At 50.2% G+C, this 26,489-nt stretch overlaps 14 non-coding genes across 14 annotated transcripts; all 14 read right to left on the reverse strand.

The window, feature by feature from the left end:
• Positions 1-417: 417 nt before the first annotated feature.
• On the reverse strand, positions 418-501 carry Trnal-uaa. Its single transcript has one exon. It is a non-coding gene; the product is annotated as a tRNA-Leu (tRNA).
• A 1,788-nt stretch (positions 502-2,289) lies between these two features.
• Positions 2,290-2,373, reverse strand: Trnal-uaa. The gene has a single exon. It is a non-coding gene; the product is annotated as a tRNA-Leu (tRNA).
• Positions 2,374-4,161: 1,788 nt separating this feature from the next.
• On the reverse strand, positions 4,162-4,245 carry Trnal-uaa. Its single transcript has one exon. It is a non-coding gene; the product is annotated as a tRNA-Leu (tRNA).
• A 1,788-nt stretch (positions 4,246-6,033) lies between these two features.
• Positions 6,034-6,117, reverse strand: Trnal-uaa. Its single transcript has one exon. It is a non-coding gene; the product is annotated as a tRNA-Leu (tRNA).
• Positions 6,118-7,905: 1,788 nt separating this feature from the next.
• Trnal-uaa lies at positions 7,906-7,989 on the reverse strand. The gene has a single exon. It is a non-coding gene; the product is annotated as a tRNA-Leu (tRNA).
• A 1,788-nt stretch (positions 7,990-9,777) lies between these two features.
• Positions 9,778-9,861, reverse strand: Trnal-uaa. The gene has a single exon. It is a non-coding gene; the product is annotated as a tRNA-Leu (tRNA).
• A 1,788-nt stretch (positions 9,862-11,649) lies between these two features.
• Positions 11,650-11,733, reverse strand: Trnal-uaa. The gene has a single exon. It is a non-coding gene; the product is annotated as a tRNA-Leu (tRNA).
• Positions 11,734-13,521: 1,788 nt separating this feature from the next.
• Trnal-uaa lies at positions 13,522-13,605 on the reverse strand. Its single transcript has one exon. It is a non-coding gene; the product is annotated as a tRNA-Leu (tRNA).
• Positions 13,606-15,393: 1,788 nt separating this feature from the next.
• On the reverse strand, positions 15,394-15,477 carry Trnal-uaa. The gene has a single exon. It is a non-coding gene; the product is annotated as a tRNA-Leu (tRNA).
• Positions 15,478-17,265: 1,788 nt separating this feature from the next.
• Trnal-uaa lies at positions 17,266-17,349 on the reverse strand. The gene has a single exon. It is a non-coding gene; the product is annotated as a tRNA-Leu (tRNA).
• Positions 17,350-19,137: 1,788 nt separating this feature from the next.
• Trnal-uaa lies at positions 19,138-19,221 on the reverse strand. Its single transcript has one exon. It is a non-coding gene; the product is annotated as a tRNA-Leu (tRNA).
• Positions 19,222-21,009: 1,788 nt separating this feature from the next.
• Trnal-uaa lies at positions 21,010-21,093 on the reverse strand. The gene has a single exon. It is a non-coding gene; the product is annotated as a tRNA-Leu (tRNA).
• A 1,788-nt stretch (positions 21,094-22,881) lies between these two features.
• On the reverse strand, positions 22,882-22,965 carry Trnal-uaa. The gene has a single exon. It is a non-coding gene; the product is annotated as a tRNA-Leu (tRNA).
• A 1,788-nt stretch (positions 22,966-24,753) lies between these two features.
• Trnal-uaa lies at positions 24,754-24,837 on the reverse strand. The gene has a single exon. It is a non-coding gene; the product is annotated as a tRNA-Leu (tRNA).
• Between the last annotated feature and the right edge of the window lie 1,652 nt (positions 24,838-26,489).

Below are 26,489 nucleotides of genomic sequence, written 5' to 3' on the forward strand. Positions count from 1 at the left end.
GGAAGCAATATGGAATAGCCCTTGGTGGGATCTAACCCATAGCCTTCCCGTTGTTAGCATGACACACTAACTTAGTGAGCTTACTGCCCACGCAATACGGCCGCTTCAGAACTCCAGCACCTGAGCCACCGTTTCATCTATCTTTATTAAGGCCTTTCGATTCATTTAAACACGTATGCGTTGCTGTTGAGGTTTTCTCGCTGTCGCTTGGAACCCAGGGCCACAGCACAACAACAACGGAGACGTCCGTGAGAAGAGCTACACCTCGACGCAGGAAAAGTATGTTCCGCTATTTCTTTTCGACCGCTCGGGCTGTCACTGTCGTCTCTAGTTAAATCTGCATGGCGTGTTTCTGCATAATTTACTTGTTCTGAAAGATCAAGGGAGTATGTTAGTTTCAGAATGTTTAAAATGCATTGTCAAATGTGTGGTTCGAACCCACGCTCCCTTACGGGAACCAGAGCTTAAATCTGGCGCCTTAGACCGCTCGGCCAATCTGACGTGCGAGGAAAGAGCTCCAGAGACTTCAATCTCTAGCAATATCTCAAAGAACCTCGCTGCGAAACCTGTTTCTTTTTTCGGTAGGATGGAATTATGTCAGTTTTAGAAAATTTAAGACGCAATGTCAGACGTGGCGTAGGAAATGCACCCTCCCTTTCGGGAACCAATGTGGCGCGTTGGACCGCATTCTTCCGTCGTTTCCAGTTTGAACTGTAACTAGCAAAACTGTATTTAGTAATAGGAACATTTTCACAATGATGCAAAGAAAACTAGATATTAGCCAACGGCAAATAAGGCCGTTTCCTAGCAACAGCCACGCTGTGCATTACGCACTCGTGGGAAGCCAATGAAATACTTCCCGTGAGGCTCAAACTGTCGTCCATCACTTTACAATACTTAGGCACTGCCCCGGTGGTACCGACGCGTACATACTGAAACGTCTTTGGATCGTCAGTGAGTACTTCATATTAGAAATTTCGTGTTCGCCCTGATGTGCATTAAAGGGCAGATTCTTCAGTAAAAGTTAGTTCTGCGCTCAGTTTCAGTATATGGCCCTAGCAGCACCAGGAAAACGGGTTCAGATGTGCTCGCCTTCCACTCGGCGTTGAGCGCCTACAGCGAGATTGCCTTCGGCCTCTGGCGCCAGGAGGGAAGGCGACACATCACGGCGCAAGCAGCGCGTAGCAGAAGGCGGTGGTGGTGTGTCGGTCAGCATGATTGCTTCCCAAGTAGCTGACCCGGGTTCGAAACCCGGACACCGCACGGAAGTTGTCTTCTTTACTCAGGAGAGTGTTTCCAACGCTCGCGATCGTCGAATTTCCGAACTGTCGTGTTACGAATGGTTTTCCTTCGCCACTCGTCCCGCTCCGCCTAGGCTAGTACGGATTGCAATTCACAGCATCGTGTGTCCCCATGTGTCGACTTGTCTCGACTTTGCTCGGCTGACGCGAAAGCTGACGCTTGCAAATGGGCGTATATGTAGAGGATAGGCGCTAGAAACGACTGGGAGAGACCAACTCGACAAACGCACAACGGACCCTTTCATTTGACTGTGGCCGCAGGTTCGCGAATTTGCGTCCCGAGAGGCAAGAGAGGGGTAGGCGTGCTGGACCGTATCATTACCTCGCAGCAACACCGAAAACTAAGGGAAAAGGCAAAATTAAAGAATCCAACAGCACGCAGACTTCTTAGTTAGCCACCGAGCCGTGTACTAAGCACGTAAAAACGCTGCTTAACTTCGGTGATCGGACGAGAACCCGTGTCGCCAGCGTGGCACACAAGTCGGCGAGAACGTTTCCAGACGTGCGGACATCCTAGTCCTTGTACAGATCACTTGGGATTTGCCTGGCAGTCTCTCGCGCTGCCTTTTAGGGAAGCAATATGGAATAGCCCTTGGTGGGATCTAACCCATAGCCTTCCCGTTGTTAGCATGACACACTAACTTAGTGAGCTTACTGCCCACGCAATACGGCCGCTTCAGAACTCCAGCACCTGAGCCACCGTTTCATCTATCTTTATTAAGGCCTTTCGATTCATTTAAACACGTATGCGTTGCTGTTGAGGTTTTCTCGCTGTCGCTTGGAACCCAGGGCCACAGCACAACAACAACGGAGACGTCCGTGAGAAGAGCTACACCTCGACGCAGGAAAAGTATGTTCCGCTATTTCTTTTCGACCGCTCGGGCTGTCACTGTCGTCTCTAGTTAAATCTGCATGGCGTGTTTCTGCATAATTTACTTGTTCTGAAAGATCAAGGGAGTATGTTAGTTTCAGAATGTTTAAAATGCATTGTCAAATGTGGGGTTCGCACCCACGCTCCCTTACGGGAACCAGAGCTTAAATCTGGCGCCTTAGACCGCTCGGCCAATCTGACGTGCGAGGAAAGAGCTCCAGAGACTTCAATCTCTAGCAATATCTCAAAGAACCTCGCTGCGAAACCTGTTTCTTTTTTCGGTAGGATGGAATTATGTCAGTTTTAGAAAATTTAAGACGCAATGTCAGACGTGGCGTAGGAAATGCACCCTCCCTTTCGGGAACCAATGTGGCGCGTTGGACCGCATTCTTCCGTCGTTTCCAGTTTGAACTGTAACTAGCAAAACTGTATTTAGTAATAGGAACATTTTCACAATGATGCAAAGAAAACTAGATATTAGCCAACGGCAAATAAGGCCGTTTCCTAGCAACAGCCACGCTGTGCATTACGCACTCGTGGGAAGCCAATGAAATACTTCCCGTGAGGCTCAAACTGTCGTCCTTCACTTTACAATACTTAGGCACTGCCCCGGTGGTACCGACGCGTACATACTGAAACGTCTTTGGATCGTCAGTGAGTACTTCATATTAGAAATTTCGTGTTCGCCCTGATGTGCATTAAAGGGCAGATTCTTCAGTAAAAGTTAGTTCTGCGCTCAGTTTCAGTATATGGCCCTAGCAGCACCAGGAAAACGGGTTCAGATGTGCTCGCCTTCCACTCGGCGTTGAGCGCCTACAGCGAGATTGCCTTCGGCCTCTGGCGCCAGGAGGGAAGGCGACACATCACGGCGCAAGCAGCGCGTAGCAGAAGGCGGTGGTGGTGTGTCGGTCAGCATGATTGCTTCCCAAGTAGCTGACCCGGGTTCGAAACCCGGACACCGCACGGAAGTTGTCTTCTTTACTCAGGAGAGTGTTTCCAACGCTCGCGATCGTCGAATTTCCGAACTGTCGTGTTACGAATGGTTTTCCTTCGCCACTCGTCCCGCTCCGCCTAGGCTAGTACGGATTGCAATTCACAGCATCGTGTGTCCCCATGTGTCGACTTGTCTCGACTTTGCTCGGCTGACGCGAAAGCTGACGCTTGCAAATGGGCGTATATGTAGAGGACAGGCGCTAGAAACGACTGGGAGAGACCAACTCGACAAACGCACAACGGACCCTTTCATTTGACTGTGGCCGCAGGTTCGCGAATTTGCGTCCCGAGAGGCAAGAGAGGGGTCAGCGTGCTGGACCGTATCATTACCTCGCAGCAACACCGAAAACTAAGGGAAAAGGCAAAATTAAAGAATCCAACAGCACGCAGACTTCTTAGTTAGCCACCGAGCCGTGTACTAAGCACGTAAAAACGCTGCTTAACTTCGGTGATCGGACGAGAACCCGTGTCGTCAGCGTGGCACACAAGTCGGCGAGAACGTTTCCAGACGTGCGGACATCCTAGTCCTTGTACAGATCACTTGGGATTTGCCTGGCAGTCTCTCGCGCTGCCTTTTAGGGAAGCAATATGGAATAGCCCTTGGTGGGATCTAACCCATAGCCTTCCCGTTGTTAGCATGACACACTAACTTAGTGAGCTTACTGCCCACGCAATACGGCCGCTTCAGAACTCCAGCACCTGAGCCACCGTTTCATCTATCTTTATTAAGGCCTTTCGATTCATTTAAACACGTATGCGTTGCTGTTGAGGTTTTCTCGCTGTCGCTTGGAACCCAGGGCCACAGCACAACAACAACGGAGACGTCCGTGAGAAGAGCTACACCTCGACGCAGGAAAAGTATGTTCCGCTATTTCTTTTCGACCGCTCGGGCTGTCACTGTCGTCTCTAGTTAAATCTGCATGGCGTGTTTCTGCATAATTTACTTGTTCTGAAAGATCAAGGGAGTATGTTAGTTTCAGAATGTTGAAAATGCATTGTCAAATGTGGGGTTCGCACCCACGCTCCCTTACGGGAACCAGAGCTTAAATCTGGCGCCTTAGACCGCTCGGCCAATCTGACGTGCGAGGAAAGAGCTCCAGAGACTTCAATCTCTAGCAATATCTCAAAGAACCTCGCTGCGAAACCTGTTTCTTTTTTCGGTAGGATGGAATTATGTCAGTTTTAGAAAATTTAAGACGCAATGTCAGACGTGGCGTAGGAAATGCACCCTCCCTTTCGGGAACCAATGTGGCGCGTTGGACCGCATTCTTCCGTCGTTTCCAGTTTGAACTGTAACTAGCAAAACTGTATTTAGTAATAGGAACATTTTCACAATGATGCAAAGAAAACTAGATATTAGCCAACGGCAAATAAGGCCGTTTCCTAGCAACAGCCACGCTGTGCATTACGCACTCGTGGGAAGCCAATGAAATACTTCCCGTGAGGCTCAAACTGTCGTCCTTCACTTTACAATACTTAGGCACTGCCCCGGTGGTACCGACGCGTACATACTGAAACGTCTTTGGATCGTCAGTGAGTACTTCATATTAGAAATTTCGTGTTCGCCCTGATGTGCATTAAAGGGCAGATTCTTCAGTAAAAGTTAGTTCTGCGCTCAGTTTCAGTATATGGCCCTAGCAGCACCAGGAAAACGGGTTCAGATGTGCTCGCCTTCCACTCGGCGTTGAGCGCCTACAGCGAGATTGCCTTCGGCCTCTGGCGCCAGGAGGGAAGGCGACACATCACGGCGCAAGCAGCGCGTAGCAGAAGGCGGTGGTGGTGTGTCGGTCAGCATGATTGCTTCCCAAGTAGCTGACCCGGGTTCGAAACCCGGACACCGCACGGAAGTTGTCTTCTTTACTCAGGAGAGTGTTTCCAACGCTCGCGATCGTCGAATTTCCGAACTGTCGTGTTACGAATGGTTTTCCTTCGCCACTCGTCCCGCTCCGCCTAGGCTAGTACGGATTGCAATTCACAGCATCGTGTGTCCCCATGTGTCGACTTGTCTCGACTTTGCTCGGCTGACGCGAAAGCTGACGCTTGCAAATGGGCGTATATGTAGAGGATAGGCGCTAGAAACGACTGGGAGAGACCAACTCGACAAACGCACAACGGACCCTTTCATTTGACTGTGGCCGCAGGTTCGCGAATTTGCGTCCCGAGAGGCAAGAGAGGGGTAGGCGTGCTGGACCGTATCATTACCTCGCAGCAACACCGAAAACTAAGGGAAAAGGCAAAATTAAAGAATCCAACAGCACGCAGACTTCTTAGTTAGCCACCGAGCCGTGTACTAAGCACGTAAAAACGCTGCTTAACTTCGGTGATCGGACGAGAACCCGTGTCGCCAGCGTGGCACACAAGTCGGCGAGAACGTTTCCAGACGTGCGGACATCCTAGTCCTTGTACAGATCACTTGGGATTTGCCTGGCAGTCTCTCGCGCTGCCTTTTAGGGAAGCAATATGGAATAGCCCTTGGTGGGATCTAACCCATAGCCTTCCCGTTGTTAGCATGACACACTAACTTAGTGAGCTTACTGCCCACGCAATACGGCCGCTTCAGAACTCCAGCACCTGAGCCACCGTTTCATCTATCTTTATTAAGGCCTTTCGATTCATTTAAACACGTATGCGTTGCTGTTGAGGTTTTCTCGCTGTCGCTTGGAACCCAGGGCCACAGCACAACAACAACGGAGACGTCCGTGAGAAGAGCTACACCTCGACGCAGGAAAAGTATGTTCCGCTATTTCTTTTCGACCGCTCGGGCTGTCACTGTCGTCTCTAGTTAAATCTGCATGGCGTGTTTCTGCATAATTTACTTGTTCTGAAAGATCAAGGGAGTATGTTAGTTTCAGAATGTTTAAAATGCATTGTCAAATGTGGGGTTCGCACCCACGCTCCCTTACGGGAACCAGAGCTTAAATCTGGCGCCTTAGACCGCTCGGCCAATCTGACGTGCGAGGAAAGAGCTCCAGAGACTTCAATCTCTAGCAATATCTCAAAGAACCTCGCTGCGAAACCTGTTTCTTTTTTCGGTAGGATGGAATTATGTCAGTTTTAGAAAATTTAAGACGCAATGTCAGACGTGGCGTAGGAAATGCACCCTCCCTTTCGGGAACCAATGTGGCGCGTTGGACCGCATTCTTCCGTCGTTTCCAGTTTGAACTGTAACTAGCAAAACTGTATTTAGTAATAGGAACATTTTCACAATGATGCAAAGAAAACTAGATATTAGCCAACGGCAAATAAGGCCGTTTCCTAGCAACAGCCACGCTGTGCATTACGCACTCGTGGGAAGCCAATGAAATACTTCCCGTGAGGCTCAAACTGTCGTCCTTCACTTTACAATACTTAGGCACTGCCCCGGTGGTACCGACGCGTACATACTGAAACGTCTTTGGATCGTCAGTGAGTACTTCATATTAGAAATTTCGTGTTCGCCCTGATGTGCATTAAAGGGCAGATTCTTCAGTAAAAGTTAGTTCTGCGCTCAGTTTCAGTATATGGCCCTAGCAGCACCAGGAAAACGGGTTCAGATGTGCTCGCCTTCCACTCGGCGTTGAGCGCCTACAGCGAGATTGCCTTCGGCCTCTGGCGCCAGGAGGGAAGGCGACACATCACGGCGCAAGCAGCGCGTAGCAGAAGGCGGTGGTGGTGTGTCGGTCAGCATGATTGCTTCCCAAGTAGCTGACCCGGGTTCGAAACCCGGACACCGCACGGAAGTTGTCTTCTTTACTCAGGAGAGTGTTTCCAACGCTCGCGATCGTCGAATTTCCGAACTGTCGTGTTACGAATGGTTTTCCTTCGCCACTCGTCCCGCTCCGCCTAGGCTAGTACGGATTGCAATTCACAGCATCGTGTGTCCCCATGTGTCGACTTGTCTCGACTTTGCTCGGCTGACGCGAAAGCTGACGCTTGCAAATGGGCGTATATGTAGAGGACAGGCGCTAGAAACGACTGGGAGAGACCAACTCGACAAACGCACAACGGACCCTTTCATTTGACTGTGGCCGCAGGTTCGCGAATTTGCGTCCCGAGAGGCAAGAGAGGGGTCAGCGTGCTGGACCGTATCATTACCTCGCAGCAACACCGAAAACTAAGGGAAAAGGCAAAATTAAAGAATCCAACAGCACGCAGACTTCTTAGTTAGCCACCGAGCCGTGTACTAAGCACGTAAAAACGCTGCTTAACTTCGGTGATCGGACGAGAACCCGTGTCGTCAGCGTGGCACACAAGTCGGCGAGAACGTTTCCAGACGTGCGGACATCCTAGTCCTTGTACAGATCACTTGGGATTTGCCTGGCAGTCTCTCGCGCTGCCTTTTAGGGAAGCAATATGGAATAGCCCTTGGTGGGATCTAACCCATAGCCTTCCCGTTGTTAGCATGACACACTAACTTAGTGAGCTTACTGCCCACGCAATACGGCCGCTTCAGAACTCCAGCACCTGAGCCACCGTTTCATCTATCTTTATTAAGGCCTTTCGATTCATTTAAACACGTATGCGTTGCTGTTGAGGTTTTCTCGCTGTCGCTTGGAACCCAGGGCCACAGCACAACAACAACGGAGACGTCCGTGAGAAGAGCTACACCTCGACGCAGGAAAAGTATGTTCCGCTATTTCTTTTCGACCGCTCGGGCTGTCACTGTCGTCTCTAGTTAAATCTGCATGGCGTGTTTCTGCATAATTTACTTGTTCTGAAAGATCAAGGGAGTATGTTAGTTTCAGAATGTTGAAAATGCATTGTCAAATGTGGGGTTCGCACCCACGCTCCCTTACGGGAACCAGAGCTTAAATCTGGCGCCTTAGACCGCTCGGCCAATCTGACGTGCGAGGAAAGAGCTCCAGAGACTTCAATCTCTAGCAATATCTCAAAGAACCTCGCTGCGAAACCTGTTTCTTTTTTCGGTAGGATGGAATTATGTCAGTTTTAGAAAATTTAAGACGCAATGTCAGACGTGGCGTAGGAAATGCACCCTCCCTTTCGGGAACCAATGTGGCGCGTTGGACCGCATTCTTCCGTCGTTTCCAGTTTGAACTGTAACTAGCAAAACTGTATTTAGTAATAGGAACATTTTCACAATGATGCAAAGAAAACTAGATATTAGCCAACGGCAAATAAGGCCGTTTCCTAGCAACAGCCACGCTGTGCATTACGCACTCGTGGGAAGCCAATGAAATACTTCCCGTGAGGCTCAAACTGTCGTCCTTCACTTTACAATACTTAGGCACTGCCCCGGTGGTACCGACGCGTACATACTGAAACGTCTTTGGATCGTCAGTGAGTACTTCATATTAGAAATTTCGTGTTCGCCCTGATGTGCATTAAAGGGCAGATTCTTCAGTAAAAGTTAGTTCTGCGCTCAGTTTCAGTATATGGCCCTAGCAGCACCAGGAAAACGGGTTCAGATGTGCTCGCCTTCCACTCGGCGTTGAGCGCCTACAGCGAGATTGCCTTCGGCCTCTGGCGCCAGGAGGGAAGGCGACACATCACGGCGCAAGCAGCGCGTAGCAGAAGGCGGTGGTGGTGTGTCGGTCAGCATGATTGCTTCCCAAGTAGCTGACCCGGGTTCGAAACCCGGACACCGCACGGAAGTTGTCTTCTTTACTCAGGAGAGTGTTTCCAACGCTCGCGATCGTCGAATTTCCGAACTGTCGTGTTACGAATGGTTTTCCTTCGCCACTCGTCCCGCTCCGCCTAGGCTAGTACGGATTGCAATTCACAGCATCGTGTGTCCCCATGTGTCGACTTGTCTCGACTTTGCTCGGCTGACGCGAAAGCTGACGCTTGCAAATGGGCGTATATGTAGAGGATAGGCGCTAGAAACGACTGGGAGAGACCAACTCGACAAACGCACAACGGACCCTTTCATTTGACTGTGGCCGCAGGTTCGCGAATTTGCGTCCCGAGAGGCAAGAGAGGGGTAGGCGTGCTGGACCGTATCATTACCTCGCAGCAACACCGAAAACTAAGGGAAAAGGCAAAATTAAAGAATCCAACAGCACGCAGACTTCTTAGTTAGCCACCGAGCCGTGTACTAAGCACGTAAAAACGCTGCTTAACTTCGGTGATCGGACGAGAACCCGTGTCGCCAGCGTGGCACACAAGTCGGCGAGAACGTTTCCAGACGTGCGGACATCCTAGTCCTTGTACAGATCACTTGGGATTTGCCTGGCAGTCTCTCGCGCTGCCTTTTAGGGAAGCAATATGGAATAGCCCTTGGTGGGATCTAACCCATAGCCTTCCCGTTGTTAGCATGACACACGAACTTAGTGAGCTTACTGCCCACGCAATACGGCCGCTTCAGAACTCCAGCACCTGAGCCACCGTTTCATCTATCTTTATTAAGGCCTTTCGATTCATTTAAACACGTATGCGTTGCTGTTGAGGTTTTCTCGCTGTCGCTTGGAACCCAGGGCCACAGCACAACAACAACGGAGACGTCCGTGAGAAGAGCTACACCTCGACGCAGGAAAAGTATGTTCCGCTATTTCTTTTCGACCGCTCGGGCTGTCACTGTCGTCTCTAGTTAAATCTGCATGGCGTGTTTCTGCATAATTTACTTGTTCTGAAAGATCAAGGGAGTATGTTAGTTTCAGAATGTTGAAAATGCATTGTCAAATGTGGGGTTCGCACCCACGCTCCCTTACGGGAACCAGAGCTTAAATCTGGCGCCTTAGACCGCTCGGCCAATCTGACGTGCGAGGAAAGAGCTCCAGAGACTTCAATCTCTAGCAATATCTCAAAGAACCTCGCTGCGAAACCTGTTTCTTTTTTCGGTAGGATGGAATTATGTCAGTTTTAGAAAATTTAAGACGCAATGTCAGACGTGGCGTAGGAAATGCACCCTCCCTTTCGGGAACCAATGTGGCGCGTTGGACCGCATTCTTCCGTCGTTTCCAGTTTGAACTGTAACTAGCAAAACTGTATTTAGTAATAGGAACATTTTCACAATGATGCAAAGAAAACTAGATATTAGCCAACGGCAAATAAGGCCGTTTCCTAGCAACAGCCACGCTGTGCATTACGCACTCGTGGGAAGCCAATGAAATACTTCCCGTGAGGCTCAAACTGTCGTCCTTCACTTTACAATACTTAGGCACTGCCCCGGTGGTACCGACGCGTACATACTGAAACGTCTTTGGATCGTCAGTGAGTACTTCATATTAGAAATTTCGTGTTCGCCCTGATGTGCATTAAAGGGCAGATTCTTCAGTAAAAGTTAGTTCTGCGCTCAGTTTCAGTATATGGCCCTAGCAGCACCAGGAAAACGGGTTCAGATGTGCTCGCCTTCCACTCGGCGTTGAGCGCCTACAGCGAGATTGCCTTCGGCCTCTGGCGCCAGGAGGGAAGGCGACACATCACGGCGCAAGCAGCGCGTAGCAGAAGGCGGTGGTGGTGTGTCGGTCAGCATGATTGCTTCCCAAGTAGCTGACCCGGGTTCGAAACCCGGACACCGCACGGAAGTTGTCTTCTTTACTCAGGAGAGTGTTTCCAACGCTCGCGATCGTCGAATTTCCGAACTGTCGTGTTACGAATGGTTTTCCTTCGCCACTCGTCCCGCTCCGCCTAGGCTAGTACGGATTGCAATTCACAGCATCGTGTGTCCCCATGTGTCGACTTGTCTCGACTTTGCTCGGCTGACGCGAAAGCTGACGCTTGCAAATGGGCGTATATGTAGAGGATAGGCGCTAGAAACGACTGGGAGAGACCAACTCGACAAACGCACAACGGACCCTTTCATTTGACTGTGGCCGCAGGTTCGCGAATTTGCGTCCCGAGAGGCAAGAGAGGGGTCAGCGTGCTGGACCGTATCATTACCTCGCAGCAACACCGAAAACTAAGGGAAAAGGCAAAATTAAAGAATCCAACAGCACGCAGACTTCTTAGTTAGCCACCGAGCCGTGTACGAAGCACGTAAAAACGCTGCTTAACTTCGGTGATCGGACGAGAACCCGTGTCGTCAGCGTGGCACACAAGTCGGCGAGAACGTTTCCAGACGTGCGGACATCCTAGTCCTTGTACAGATCACTTGGGATTTGCCTGGCAGTCTCTCGCGCTGCCTTTTAGGGAAGCAATATGGAATAGCCCTTGGTGGGATCTAACCCATAGCCTTCCCGTTGTTAGCATGACACACTAACTTAGTGAGCTTACTGCCCACGCAATACGGCCGCTTCAGAACTCCAGCACCTGAGCCACCGTTTCATCTATCTTTATTAAGGCCTTTCGATTCATTTAAACACGTATGCGTTGCTGTTGAGGTTTTCTCGCTGTCGCTTGGAACCCAGGGCCACAGCACAACAACAACGGAGACGTCCGTGAGAAGAGCTACACCTCGACGCAGGAAAAGTATGTTCCGCTATTTCTTTTCGACCGCTCGGGCTGTCACTGTCGTCTCTAGTTAAATCTGCATGGCGTGTTTCTGCATAATTTACTTGTTCTGAAAGATCAAGGGAGTATGTTAGTTTCAGAATGTTTAAAATGCATTGTCAAATGTGTGGTTCGAACCCACGCTCCCTTACGGGAACCAGAGCTTAAATCTGGCGCCTTAGACCGCTCGGCCAATCTGACGTGCGAGGAAAGAGCTCCAGAGACTTCAATCTCTAGCAATATCTCAAAGAACCTCGCTGCGAAACCTGTTTCTTTTTTCGGTAGGATGGAATTATGTCAGTTTTAGAAAATTTAAGACGCAATGTCAGACGTGGCGTAGGAAATGCACCCTCCCTTTCGGGAACCAATGTGGCGCGTTGGACCGCATTCTTCCGTCGTTTCCAGTTTGAACTGTAACTAGCAAAACTGTATTTAGTAATAGGAACATTTTCACAATGATGCAAAGAAAACTAGATATTAGCCAACGGCAAATAAGGCCGTTTCCTAGCAACAGCCACGCTGTGCATTACGCACTCGTGGGAAGCCAATGAAATACTTCCCGTGAGGCTCAAACTGTCGTCCATCACTTTACAATACTTAGGCACTGCCCCGGTGGTACCGACGCGTACATACTGAAACGTCTTTGGATCGTCAGTGAGTACTTCATATTAGAAATTTCGTGTTCGCCCTGATGTGCATTAAAGGGCAGATTCTTCAGTAAAAGTTAGTTCTGCGCTCAGTTTCAGTATATGGCCCTAGCAGCACCAGGAAAACGGGTTCAGATGTGCTCGCCTTCCACTCGGCGTTGAGCGCCTACAGCGAGATTGCCTTCGGCCTCTGGCGCCAGGAGGGAAGGCGACACATCACGGCGCAAGCAGCGCGTAGCAGAAGGCGGTGGTGGTGTGTCGGTCAGCATGATTGCTTCCCAAGTAGCTGACCCGGGTTCGAAACCCGGACACCGCACGGAAGTTGTCTTCTTTACTCAGGAGAGTGTTTCCAACGCTCGCGATCGTCGAATTTCCGAACTGTCGTGTTACGAATGGTTTTTCTTCGCCACTCGTCCCGCTCCGCCTAGGCTAGTACGGATTGCAATTCACAGCATCGTGTGTCCCCATGTGTCGACTTGTCTCGACTTTGCTCGGCTGACGCGAAAGCTGACGCTTGCAAATGGGCGTATATGTAGAGGATAGGCGCTAGAAACGACTGGGAGAGACCAACTCGACAAACGCACAACGGACCCTTTCATTTGACTGTGGCCGCAGGTTCGCGAATTTGCGTCCCGAGAGGCAAGAGAGGGGTAGGCGTGCTGGACCGTATCATTACCTCGCAGCAACACCGAAAACTAAGGGAAAAGGCAAAATTAAAGAATCCAACAGCACGCAGACTTCTTAGTTAGCCACCGAGCCGTGTACTAAGCACGTAAAAACGCTGCTTAACTTCGGTGATCGGACGAGAACCCGTGTCGCCAGCGTGGCACACAAGTCGGCGAGAACGTTTCCAGACGTGCGGACATCCTAGTCCTTGTACAGATCACTTGGGATTTGCCTGGCAGTCTCTCGCGCTGCCTTTTAGGGAAGCAATATGGAATAGCCCTTGGTGGGATCTAACCCATAGCCTTCCCGTTGTTAGCATGACACACTAACTTAGTGAGCTTACTGCCCACGCAATACGGCCGCTTCAGAACTCCAGCACCTGAGCCACCGTTTCATCTATCTTTATTAAGGCCTTTCGATTCATTTAAACACGTATGCGTTGCTGTTGAGGTTTTCTCGCTGTCGCTTGGAACCCAGGGCCACAGCACAACAACAACGGAGACGTCCGTGAGAAGAGCTACACCTCGACGCAGGAAAAGTATGTTCCGCTATTTCTTTTCGACCGCTCGGGCTGTCACTGTCGTCTCTAGTTAAATCTGCATGGCGTGTTTCTGCATAATTTACTTGTTCTGAAAGATCAAGGGAGTATGTTAGTTTCAGAATGTTTAAAATGCATTGTCAAATGTGGGGTTCGCACCCACGCTCCCTTACGGGAACCAGAGCTTAAATCTGGCGCCTTAGACCGCTCGGCCAATCTGACGTGCGAGGAAAGAGCTCCAGAGACTTCAATCTCTAGCAATATCTCAAAGAACCTCGCTGCGAAACCTGTTTCTTTTTTCGGTAGGATGGAATTATGTCAGTTTTAGAAAATTTAAGACGCAATGTCAGACGTGGCGTAGGAAATGCACCCTCCCTTTCGGGAACCAATGTGGCGCGTTGGACCGCATTCTTCCGTCGTTTCCAGTTTGAACTGTAACTAGCAAAACTGTATTTAGTAATAGGAACATTTTCACAATGATGCAAAGAAAACTAGATATTAGCCAACGGCAAATAAGGCCGTTTCCTAGCAACAGCCACGCTGTGCATTACGCACTCGTGGGAAGCCAATGAAATACTTCCCGTGAGGCTCAAACTGTCGTCCTTCACTTTACAATACTTAGGCACTGCCCCGGTGGTACCGACGCGTACATACTGAAACGTCTTTGGATCGTCAGTGAGTACTTCATATTAGAAATTTCGTGTTCGCCCTGATGTGCATTAAAGGGCAGATTCTTCAGTAAAAGTTAGTTCTGCGCTCAGTTTCAGTATATGGCCCTAGCAGCACCAGGAAAACGGGTTCAGATGTGCTCGCCTTCCACTCGGCGTTGAGCGCCTACAGCGAGATTGCCTTCGGCCTCTGGCGCCAGGAGGGAAGGCGACACATCACGGCGCAAGCAGCGCGTAGCAGAAGGCGGTGGTGGTGTGTCGGTCAGCATGATTGCTTCCCAAGTAGCTGACCCGGGTTCGAAACCCGGACACCGCACGGAAGTTGTCTTCTTTACTCAGGAGAGTGTTTCCAACGCTCGCGATCGTCGAATTTCCGAACTGTCGTGTTACGAATGGTTTTCCTTCGCCACTCGTCCCGCTCCGCCTAGGCTAGTACGGATTGCAATTCACAGCATCGTGTGTCCCCATGTGTCGACTTGTCTCGACTTTGCTCGGCTGACGCGAAAGCTGACGCTTGCAAATGGGCGTATATGTAGAGGACAGGCGCTAGAAACGACTGGGAGAGACCAACTCGACAAACGCACAACGGACCCTTTCATTTGACTGTGGCCGCAGGTTCGCGAATTTGCGTCCCGAGAGGCAAGAGAGGGGTCAGCGTGCTGGACCGTATCATTACCTCGCAGCAACACCGAAAACTAAGGGAAAAGGCAAAATTAAAGAATCCAACAGCACGCAGACTTCTTAGTTAGCCACCGAGCCGTGTACTAAGCACGTAAAAACGCTGCTTAACTTCGGTGATCGGACGAGAACCCGTGTCGTCAGCGTGGCACACAAGTCGGCGAGAACGTTTCCAGACGTGCGGACATCCTAGTCCTTGTACAGATCACTTGGGATTTGCCTGGCAGTCTCTCGCGCTGCCTTTTAGGGAAGCAATATGGAATAGCCCTTGGTGGGATCTAACCCATAGCCTTCCCGTTGTTAGCATGACACACTAACTTAGTGAGCTTACTGCCCACGCAATACGGCCGCTTCAGAACTCCAGCACCTGAGCCACCGTTTCATCTATCTTTATTAAGGCCTTTCGATTCATTTAAACACGTATGCGTTGCTGTTGAGGTTTTCTCGCTGTCGCTTGGAACCCAGGGCCACAGCACAACAACAACGGAGACGTCCGTGAGAAGAGCTACACCTCGACGCAGGAAAAGTATGTTCCGCTATTTCTTTTCGACCGCTCGGGCTGTCACTGTCGTCTCTAGTTAAATCTGCATGGCGTGTTTCTGCATAATTTACTTGTTCTGAAAGATCAAGGGAGTATGTTAGTTTCAGAATGTTTAAAATGCATTGTCAAATGTGTGGTTCGAACCCACGCTCCCTTACGGGAACCAGAGCTTAAATCTGGCGCCTTAGACCGCTCGGCCAATCTGACGTGCGAGGAAAGAGCTCCAGAGACTTCAATCTCTAGCAATATCTCAAAGAACCTCGCTGCGAAACCTGTTTCTTTTTTCGGTAGGATGGAATTATGTCAGTTTTAGAAAATTTAAGACGCAATGTCAGACGTGGCGTAGGAAATGCACCCTCCCTTTCGGGAACCAATGTGGCGCGTTGGACCGCATTCTTCCGTCGTTTCCAGTTTGAACTGTAACTAGCAAAACTGTATTTAGTAATAGGAACATTTTCACAATGATGCAAAGAAAACTAGATATTAGCCAACGGCAAATAAGGCCGTTTCCTAGCAACAGCCACGCTGTGCATTACGCACTCGTGGGAAGCCAATGAAATACTTCCCGTGAGGCTCAAACTGTCGTCCTTCACTTTACAATACTTAGGCACTGCCCCGGTGGTACCGACGCGTACATACTGAAACGTCTTTGGATCGTCAGTGAGTACTTCATATTAGAAATTTCGTGTTCGCCCTGATGTGCATTAAAGGGCAGATTCTTCAGTAAAAGTTAGTTCTGCGCTCAGTTTCAGTATATGGCCCTAGCAGCACCAGGAAAACGGGTTCAGATGTGCTCGCCTTCCACTCGGCGTTGAGCGCCTACAGCGAGATTGCCTTCGGCCTCTGGCGCCAGGAGGGAAGGCGACACATCACGGCGCAAGCAGCGCGTAGCAGAAGGCGGTGGTGGTGTGTCGGTCAGCATGATTGCTTCCCAAGTAGCTGACCCGGGTTCGAAACCCGGACACCGCACGGAAGTTGTCTTCTTTACTCAGGAGAGTGTTTCCAACGCTCGCGATCGTCGAATTTCCGAACTGTCGTGTTATGAATGGTTTTTCTTCGCCACTCGTCCCGCTCCGCCTAGGCTAGTACGGATTGCAATTCACAGCATCGTGTGTCCCCATGTGTCGACTTGTCTCGACTTTGCTCGGCTGACGCGAAAGCTGACGCTTGCAAATGGGCGTATATGTAGAGGATAGGCGCTAGAAACGACTGGGAGAGACCAACTCGACAAACGCACAACGGACCCTTTCATTTGACTGTGGCCGCAGGTTCGCGAATTTGCGTCCCGAGAGGCAAGAGAGGGGTAGGCGTGCTGGACCGTATCATTACCTCGCAGCAACACCGAAAACTAAGGGAAAAGGCAAAATTAAAGAATCCAACAGCACGCAGACTTCTTAGTTAGCCACCGAGCCGTGTACTAAGCACGTAAAAACGCTGCTTAACTTCGGTGATCGGACGAGAACCCGTGTCGCCAGCGTGGCACACAAGTCGGCGAGAACGTTTCCAGACGTGCGGACATCCTAGTCCTTGTACAGATCACTTGGGATTTGCCTGGCAGTCTCTCGCGCTGCCTTTTAGGGAAGCAATATGGAATAGCCCTTGGTGGGATCTAACCCATAGCCTTCCCGTTGTTAGCATGACACACTAACTTAGTGAGCTTACTGCCCACGCAATACGGCCGCTTCAGAACTCCAGCACCTGAGCCACCGTTTCATCTATCTTTATTAAGGCCTTTCGATTCATTTAAACACGTATGCGTTGCTGTTGAGGTTTTCTCGCTGTCGCTTGGAACCCAGGGCCACAGCACAACAACAACGGAGACGTCCGTGAGAAGAGCTACACCTCGACGCAGGAAAAGTATGTTCCGCTATTTCTTTTCGACCGCTCGGGCTGTCACTGTCGTCTCTAGTTAAATCTGCATGGCGTGTTTCTGCATAATTTACTTGTTCTGAAAGATCAAGGGAGTATGTTAGTTTCAGAATGTTTAAAATGCATTGTCAAATGTGTGGTTCGCACCCACGCTCCCTTACGGGAACCAGAGCTTAAATCTGGCGCCTTAGACCGCTCGGCCAATCTGACGTGCGAGGAAAGAGCTCCAGAGACTTCAATCTCTAGCAATATCTCAAAGAACCTCGCTGCGAAACCTGTTTCTTTTTTCGGTAGGATGGAATTACGTCAGTTTTAGAAAATTTAAGACGCAATGTCAGACGTGGCGTAGGAAATGCACCCTCCCTTTCGGGAACCAATGTGGCGCGTTGGACCGCATTCTTCCGTCGTTTCCAGTTTGAACTGTAACTAGCAAAACTGTATTTAGTAATAGGAACATTTTCACAATGATGCAAAGAAAACTAGATATTAGCCAACGGCAAATAAGGCCGTTTCCTAGCAACAGCCACGCTGTGCATTACGCACTCGTGGGAAGCCAATGAAATACTTCCCGTGAGGCTCAAACTGTCGTCCTTCACTTTACAATACTTAGGCACTGCCCCGGTGGTACCGACGCGTACATACTGAAACGTCTTTGGATCGTCAGTGAGTACTTCATATTAGAAATTTCGTGTTCGCCCTGATGTGCATTAAAGGGCAGATTCTTCAGTAAAAGTTAGTTCTGCGCTCAGTTTCAGTATATGGCCCTAGCAGCACCAGGAAAACGGGTTCAGATGTGCTCGCCTTCCACTCGGCGTTGAGCGCCTACAGCGAGATTGCCTTCGGCCTCTGGCGCCAGGAGGGAAGGCGACACATCACGGCGCAAGCAGCGCGTAGCAGAAGGCGGTGGTGGTGTGTCGGTCAGCATGATTGCTTCCCAAGTAGCTGACCCGGGTTCGAAACCCGGACACCGCACGGAAGTTGTCTTCTTTACTCAGGAGAGTGTTTCCAACGCTCGCGATCGTCGAATTTCCGAACTGTCGTGTTACGAATGGTTTTCCTTCGCCACTCGTCCCGCTCCGCCTAGGCTAGTACGGATTGCAATTCACAGCATCGTGTGTCCCCATGTGTCGACTTGTCTCGACTTTGCTCGGCTGACGCGAAAGCTGACGCTTGCAAATGGGCGTATATGTAGAGGATAGGCGCTAGAAACGACTGGGAGAGACCAACTCGACAAACGCACAACGGACCCTTTCATTTGACTGTGGCCGCAGGTTCGCGAATTTGCGTCCCGAGAGGCAAGAGAGGGGTAGGCGTGCTGGACCGTATCATTACCTCGCAGCAACACCGAAAACTAAGGGAAAAGGCAAAATTAAAGAATCCAACAGCACGCAGACTTCTTAGTTAGCCACCGAGCCGTGTACTAAGCACGTAAAAACGCTGCTTAACTTCGGTGATCGGACGAGAACCCGTGTCGCCAGCGTGGCACACAAGTCGGCGAGAACGTTTCCAGACGTGCGGACATCCTAGTCCTTGTACAGATCACTTGGGATTTGCCTGGCAGTCTCTCGCGCTGCCTTTTAGGGAAGCAATATGGAATAGCCCTTGGTGGGATCTAACCCATAGCCTTCCCGTTGTTAGCATGACACACTAACTTAGTGAGCTTACTGCCCACGCAATACGGCCGCTTCAGAACTCCAGCACCTGAGCCACCGTTTCATCTATCTTTATTAAGGCCTTTCGATTCATTTAAACACGTATGCGTTGCTGTTGAGGTTTTCTCGCTGTCGCTTGGAACCCAGGGCCACAGCACAACAACAACGGAGACGTCCGTGAGAAGAGCTACACCTCGACGCAGGAAAAGTATGTTCCGCTATTTCTTTTCGACCGCTCGGGCTGTCACTGTCGTCTCTAGTTAAATCTGCATGGCGTGTTTCTGCATAATTTACTTGTTCTGAAAGATCAAGGGAGTATGTTAGTTTCAGAATGTTTAAAATGCATTGTCAAATGTGTGGTTCGCACCCACGCTCCCTTACGGGAACCAGAGCTTAAATCTGGCGCCTTAGACCGCTCGGCCAATCTGACGTGCGAGGAAAGAGCTCCAGAGACTTCAATCTCTAGCAATATCTCAAAGAACCTCGCTGCGAAACCTGTTTCTTTTTTCGGTAGGATGGAATTATGTCAGTTTTAGAAAATTTAAGACGCAATGTCAGACGTGGCGTAGGAAATGCACCCTCCCTTTCGGGAACCAATGTGGCGCGTTGGACCGCATTCTTCCGTCGTTTCCAGTTTGAACTGTAACTAGCAAAACTGTATTTAGTAATAGGAACATTTTCACAATGATGCAAAGAAAACTAGATATTAGCCAACGGCAAATAAGGCCGTTTCCTAGCAACAGCCACGCTGTGCATTACGCACTCGTGGGAAGCCAATGAAATACTTCCCGTGAGGCTCAAACTGTCGTCCTTCACTTTACAATACTTAGGCACTGCCCCGGTGGTACCGACGCGTACATACTGAAACGTCTTTGGATCGTCAGTGAGTACTTCATATTAGAAATTTCGTGTTCGCCCTGATGTGCATTAAAGGGCAGATTCTTCAGTAAAAGTTAGTTCTGCGCTCAGTTTCAGTATATGGCCCTAGCAGCACCAGGAAAACGGGTTCAGATGTGCTCGCCTTCCACTCGGCGTTGAGCGCCTACAGCGAGATTGCCTTCGGCCTCTGGCGCCAGGAGGGAAGGCGACACATCACGGCGCAAGCAGCGCGTAGCAGAAGGCGGTGGTGGTGTGTCGGTCAGCATGATTGCTTCCCAAGTAGCTGACCCGGGTTCGAAACCCGGACACCGCACGGAAGTTGTCTTCTTTACTCAGGAGAGTGTTTCCAACGCTCGCGATCGTCGAATTTCCGAACTGTCGTGTTACGAATGGTTTTCCTTCGCCACTCGTCCCGCTCCGCCTAGGCTAGTACGGATTGCAATTCACAGCATCGTGTGTCCCCATGTGTCGACTTGTCTCGACTTTGCTCGGCTGACGCGAAAGCTGACGCTTGCAAATGGGCGTATATGTAGAGGATAGGCGCTAGAAACGACTGGGAGAGACCAACTCGACAAACGCACAACGGACCCTTTCATTTGACTGTGGCCGCAGGTTCGCGAATTTGCGTCCCGAGAGGCAAGAGAGGGGTAGGCGTGCTGGACCGTATCATTACCTCGCAGCAACACCGAAAACTAAGGGAAAAGGCAAAATTAAAGAATCCAACAGCACGCAGACTTCTTAGTTAGCCACCGAGCCGTGTACTAAGCACGTAAAAACGCTGCTTAACTTCGGTGATCGGACGAGAACCCGTGTCGCCAGCGTGGCACACAAGTCGGCGAGAACGTTTCCAGACGTGCGGACATCCTAGTCCTTGTACAGATCACTTGGGATTTGCCTGGCAGTCTCTCGCGCTGCCTTTTAGGGAAGCAATATGGAATAGCCCTTGGTGGGATCTAACCCATAGCCTTCCCGTTGTTAGCATGACACACTAACTTAGTGAGCTTACTGCCCACGCAATACGGCCGCTTCAGAACTCCAGCACCTGAGCCACCGTTTCATCTATCTTTATTAAGGCCTTTCGATTCATTTAAACACGTATGCGTTGCTGTTGAGGTTTTCTCGCTGTCGCTTGGAACCCAGGGCCACAGCACAACAACAACGGAGACGTCCGTGAGAAGAGCTACACCTCGACGCAGGAAAAGTATGTTCCGCTATTTCTTTTCGACCGCTCGGGCTGTCACTGTCGTCTCTAGTTAAATCTGCATGGCGTGTTTCTGCATAATTTACTTGTTCTGAAAGATCAAGGGAGTATGTTAGTTTCAGAATGTTTAAAATGCATTGTCAAATGTGTGGTTCGAACCCACGCTCCCTTACGGGAACCAGAGCTTAAATCTGGCGCCTTAGACCGCTCGGCCAATCTGACGTGCGAGGAAAGAGCTCCAGAGACTTCAATCTCTAGCAATATCTCAAAGAACCTCGCTGCGAAACCTGTTTCTTTTTTCGGTAGGATGGAATTATGTCAGTTTTAGAAAATTTAAGACGCAATGTCAGACGTGGCGTAGGAAATGCACCCTCCCTTTCGGGAACCAATGTGGCGCGTTGGACCGCATTCTTCCGTCGTTTCCAGTTTGAACTGTAACTAGCAAAACTGTATTTAGTAATAGGAACATTTTCACAATGATGCAAAGAAAACTAGATATTAGCCAACGGCAAATAAGGCCGTTTCCTAGCAACAGCCACGCTGTGCATTACGCACTCGTGGGAAGCCAATGAAATACTTCCCGTGAGGCTCAAACTGTCGTCCATCACTTTACAATACTTAGGCACTGCCCCGGTGGTACCGACGCGTACATACTGAAACGTCTTTGGATCGTCAGTGAGTACTTCATATTAGAAATTTCGTGTTCGCCCTGATGTGCATTAAAGGGCAGATTCTTCAGTAAAAGTTAGTTCTGCGCTCAGTTTCAGTATATGGCCCTAGCAGCACCAGGAAAACGGGTTCAGATGTGCTCGCCTTCCACTCGGCGTTGAGCGCCTACAGCGAGATTGCCTTCGGCCTCTGGCGCCAGGAGGGAAGGCGACACATCACGGCGCAAGCAGCGCGTAGCAGAAGGCGGTGGTGGTGTGTCGGTCAGCATGATTGCTTCCCAAGTAGCTGACCCGGGTTCGAAACCCGGACACCGCACGGAAGTTGTCTTCTTTACTCAGGAGAGTGTTTCCAACGCTCGCGATCGTCGAATTTCCGAACTGTCGTGTTACGAATGGTTTTCCTTCGCCACTCGTCCCGCTCCGCCTAGGCTAGTACGGATTGCAATTCACAGCATCGTGTGTCCCCATGTGTCGACTTGTCTCGACTTTGCTCGGCTGACGCGAAAGCTGACGCTTGCAAATGGGCGTATATGTAGAGGACAGGCGCTAGAAACGACTGGGAGAGACCAACTCGACAAACGCACAACGGACCCTTTCATTTGACTGTGGCCGCAGGTTCGCGAATTTGCGTCCCGAGAGGCAAGAGAGGGGTCAGCGTGCTGGACCGTATCATTACCTCGCAGCAACACCGAAAACTAAGGGAAAAGGCAAAATTAAAGAATCCAACAGCACGCAGACTTCTTAGTTAGCCACCGAGCCGTGTACTAAGCACGTAAAAACGCTGCTTAACTTCGGTGATCGGACGAGAACCCGTGTCGTCAGCGTGGCACACAAGTCGGCGAGAACGTTTCCAGACGTGCGGACATCCTAGTCCTTGTACAGATCACTTGGGATTTGCCTGGCAGTCTCTCGCGCTGCCTTTTAGGGAAGCAATATGGAATAGCCCTTGGTGGGATCTAACCCATAGCCTTCCCGTTGTTAGCATGACACACTAACTTAGTGAGCTTACTGCCCACGCAATACGGCCGCTTCAGAACTCCAGCACCTGAGCCACCGTTTCATCTATCTTTATTAAGGCCTTTCGATTCATTTAAACACGTATGCGTTGCTGTTGAGGTTTTCTCGCTGTCGCTTGGAACCCAGGGCCACAGCACAACAACAACGGAGACGTCCGTGAGAAGAGCTACACCTCGACGCAGGAAAAGTATGTTCCGCTATTTCTTTTCGACCGCTCGGGCTGTCACTGTCGTCTCTAGTTAAATCTGCATGGCGTGTTTCTGCATAATTTACTTGTTCTGAAAGATCAAGGGAGTATGTTAGTTTCAGAATGTTTAAAATGCATTGTCAAATGTGTGGTTCGAACCCACGCTCCCTTACGGGAACCAGAGCTTAAATCTGGCGCCTTAGACCGCTCGGCCAATCTGACGTGCGAGGAAAGAGCTCCAGAGACTTCAATCTCTAGCAATATCTCAAAGAACCTCGCTGCGAAACCTGTTTCTTTTTTCGGTAGGATGGAATTATGTCAGTTTTAGAAAATTTAAGACGCAATGTCAGACGTGGCGTAGGAAATGCACCCTCCCTTTCGGGAACCAATGTGGCGCGTTGGACCGCATTCTTCCGTCGTTTCCAGTTTGAACTGTAACTAGCAAAACTGTATTTAGTAATAGGAACATTTTCACAATGATGCAAAGAAAACTAGATATTAGCCAACGGCAAATAAGGCCGTTTCCTAGCAACAGCCACGCTGTGCATTACGCACTCGTGGGAAGCCAATGAAATACTTCCCGTGAGGCTCAAACTGTCGTCCATCACTTTACAATACTTAGGCACTGCCCCGGTGGTACCGACGCGTACATACTGAAACGTCTTTGGATCGTCAGTGAGTACTTCATATTAGAAATTTCGTGTTCGCCCTGATGTGCATTAAAGGGCAGATTCTTCAGTAAAAGTTAGTTCTGCGCTCAGTTTCAGTATATGGCCCTAGCAGCACCAGGAAAACGGGTTCAGATGTGCTCGCCTTCCACTCGGCGTTGAGCGCCTACAGCGAGATTGCCTTCGGCCTCTGGCGCCAGGAGGGAAGGCGACACATCACGGCGCAAGCAGCGCGTAGCAGAAGGCGGTGGTGGTGTGTCGGTCAGCATGATTGCTTCCCAAGTAGCTGACCCGGGTTCGAAACCCGGACACCGCACGGAAGTTGTCTTCTTTACTCAGGAGAGTGTTTCCAACGCTCGCGATCGTCGAATTTCCGAACTGTCGTGTTACGAATGGTTTTCCTTCGCCACTCGTCCCGCTCCGCCTAGGCTAGTACGGATTGCAATTCACAGCATCGTGTGTCCCCATGTGTCGACTTGTCTCGACTTTGCTCGGCTGACGCGAAAGCTGACGCTTGCAAATGGGCGTATATGTAGAGGACAGGCGCTAGAAACGACTGGGAGAGACCAACTCGACAAACGCACAACGGACCCTTTCATTTGACTGTGGCCGCAGGTTCGCGAATTTGCGTCCCGAGAGGCAAGAGAGGGGTCAGCGTGCTGGACCGTATCATTACCTCGCAGCAACACCGAAAACTAAGGGAAAAGGCAAAATTAAAGAATCCAACAGCACGCAGACTTCTTAGTTAGCCACCGAGCCGTGTACTAAGCACGTAAAAACGCTGCTTAACTTCGGTGATCGGACGAGAACCCGTGTCGTCAGCGTGGCACACAAGTCGGCGAGAACGTTTCCAGACGTGCGGACATCCTAGTCCTTGTACAGATCACTTGGGATTTGCCTGGCAGTCTCTCGCGCTGCCTTTTAGGGAAGCAATATGGAATAGCCCTTGGTGGGATCTAACCCATAGCCTTCCCGTTGTTAGCATGACACACTAACTTAGTGAGCTTACTGCCCACGCAATACGGCCGCTTCAGAACTCCAGCACCTGAGCCACCGTTTCATCTATCTTTATTAAGGCCTTTCGATTCATTTAAACACGTATGCGTTGCTGTTGAGGTTTTCTCGCTGTCGCTTGGAACCCAGGGCCACAGCACAACAACAACGGAGACGTCCGTGAGAAGAGCTACACCTCGACGCAGGAAAAGTATGTTCCGCTATTTCTTTTCGACCGCTCGGGCTGTCACTGTCGTCTCTAGTTAAATCTGCATGGCGTGTTTCTGCATAATTTACTTGTTCTGAAAGATCAAGGGAGTATGTTAGTTTCAGAATGTTTAAAATGCATTGTCAAATGTGTGGTTCGAACCCACGCTCCCTTACGGGAACCAGAGCTTAAATCTGGCGCCTTAGACCGCTCGGCCAATCTGACGTGCGAGGAAAGAGCTCCAGAGACTTCAATCTCTAGCAATATCTCAAAGAACCTCGCTGCGAAACCTGATTCTTTTTTCGGTAGGATGGAATTATGTCAGTTTTAGAAAATTTAAGACGCAATGTCAGACGTGGCGTAGGAAATGCACCCTCCCTTTCGGGAACCAATGTGGCGCGTTGGACCGCATTCTTCCGTCGTTTCCAGTTTGAACTGTAACTAGCAAAACTGTATTTAGTAATAGGAACATTTTCACAATGATGCAAAGAAAACTAGATATTAGCCAACGGCAAATAAGGCCGTTTCCTAGCAACAGCCACGCTGTGCATTACGCACTCGTGGGAAGCCAATGAAATACTTCCCGTGAGGCTCAAACTGTCGTCCTTCACTTTACAATACTTAGGCACTGCCCCGGTGGTACCGACGCGTACATACTGAAACGTCTTTGGATCGTCAGTGAGTACTTCATATTAGAAATTTCGTGTTCGCCCTGATGTGCATTAAAGGGCAGATTCTTCAGTAAAAGTTAGTTCTGCGCTCAGTTTCAGTATATGGCCCTAGCAGCACCAGGAAAACGGGTTCAGATGTGCTCGCCTTCCACTCGGCGTTGAGCGCCTACAGCGAGATTGCCTTCGGCCTCTGGCGCCAGGAGGGAAGGCGACACATCACGGCGCAAGCAGCGCGTAGCAGAAGGCGGTGGTGGTGTGTCGGTCAGCATGATTGCTTCCCAAGTAGCTGACCCGGGTTCGAAACCCGGACACCGCACGGAAGTTGTCTTCTTTACTCAGGAGAGTGTTTCCAACGCTCGCGATCGTCGAATTTCCGAACTGTCGTGTTACGAATGGTTTTCCTTCGCCACTCGTCCCGCTCCGCCTAGGCTAGTACGGATTGCAATTCACAGCATCGTGTGTCCCCATGTGTCGACTTGTCTCGACTTTGCTCGGCTGACGCGAAAGCTGACGCTTGCAAATGGGCGTATATGTAGAGGACAGGCGCTAGAAACGACTGGGAGAGACCAACTCGACAAACGCACAACGGACCCTTTCATTTGACTGTGGCCGCAGGTTCGCGAATTTGCGTCCCGAGAGGCAAGAGAGGGGTCAGCGTGCTGGACCGTATCATTACCTCGCAGCAACACCGAAAACTAAGGGAAAAGGCAAAATTAAAGAATCCAACAGCACGCAGACTTCTTAGTTAGCCACCGAGCCGTGTACTAAGCACGTAAAAACGCTGCTTAACTTCGGTGATCGGACGAGAACCCGTGTCGTCAGCGTGGCACACAAGTCGGCGAGAACGTTTCCAGACGTGCGGACATCCTAGTCCTTGTACAGATCACTTGGGATTTGCCTGGCAGTCTCTCGCGCTGCCTTTTAGGGAAGCAATATGGAATAGCCCTTGGTGGGATCTAACCCATAGCCTTCCCGTTGTTAGCATGACACACTAACTTAGTGAGCTTACTGCCCACGCAATACGGCCGCTTCAGAACTCCAGCACCTGAGCCACCGTTTCATCTATCTTTATTAAGGCCTTTCGATTCATTTAAACACGTATGCGTTGCTGTTGAGGTTTTCTCGCTGTCGCTTGGAACCCAGGGCCACAGCACAACAACAACGGAGACGTCCGTGAGAAGAGCTACACCTCGACGCAGGAAAAGT

This window comes from Schistocerca americana, chromosome 7, assembly GCF_021461395.2.
Source record: "Schistocerca americana isolate TAMUIC-IGC-003095 chromosome 7, iqSchAmer2.1, whole genome shotgun sequence".
Classification (NCBI taxonomy): Eukaryota; Metazoa; Arthropoda; class Insecta; order Orthoptera; family Acrididae; genus Schistocerca; species Schistocerca americana.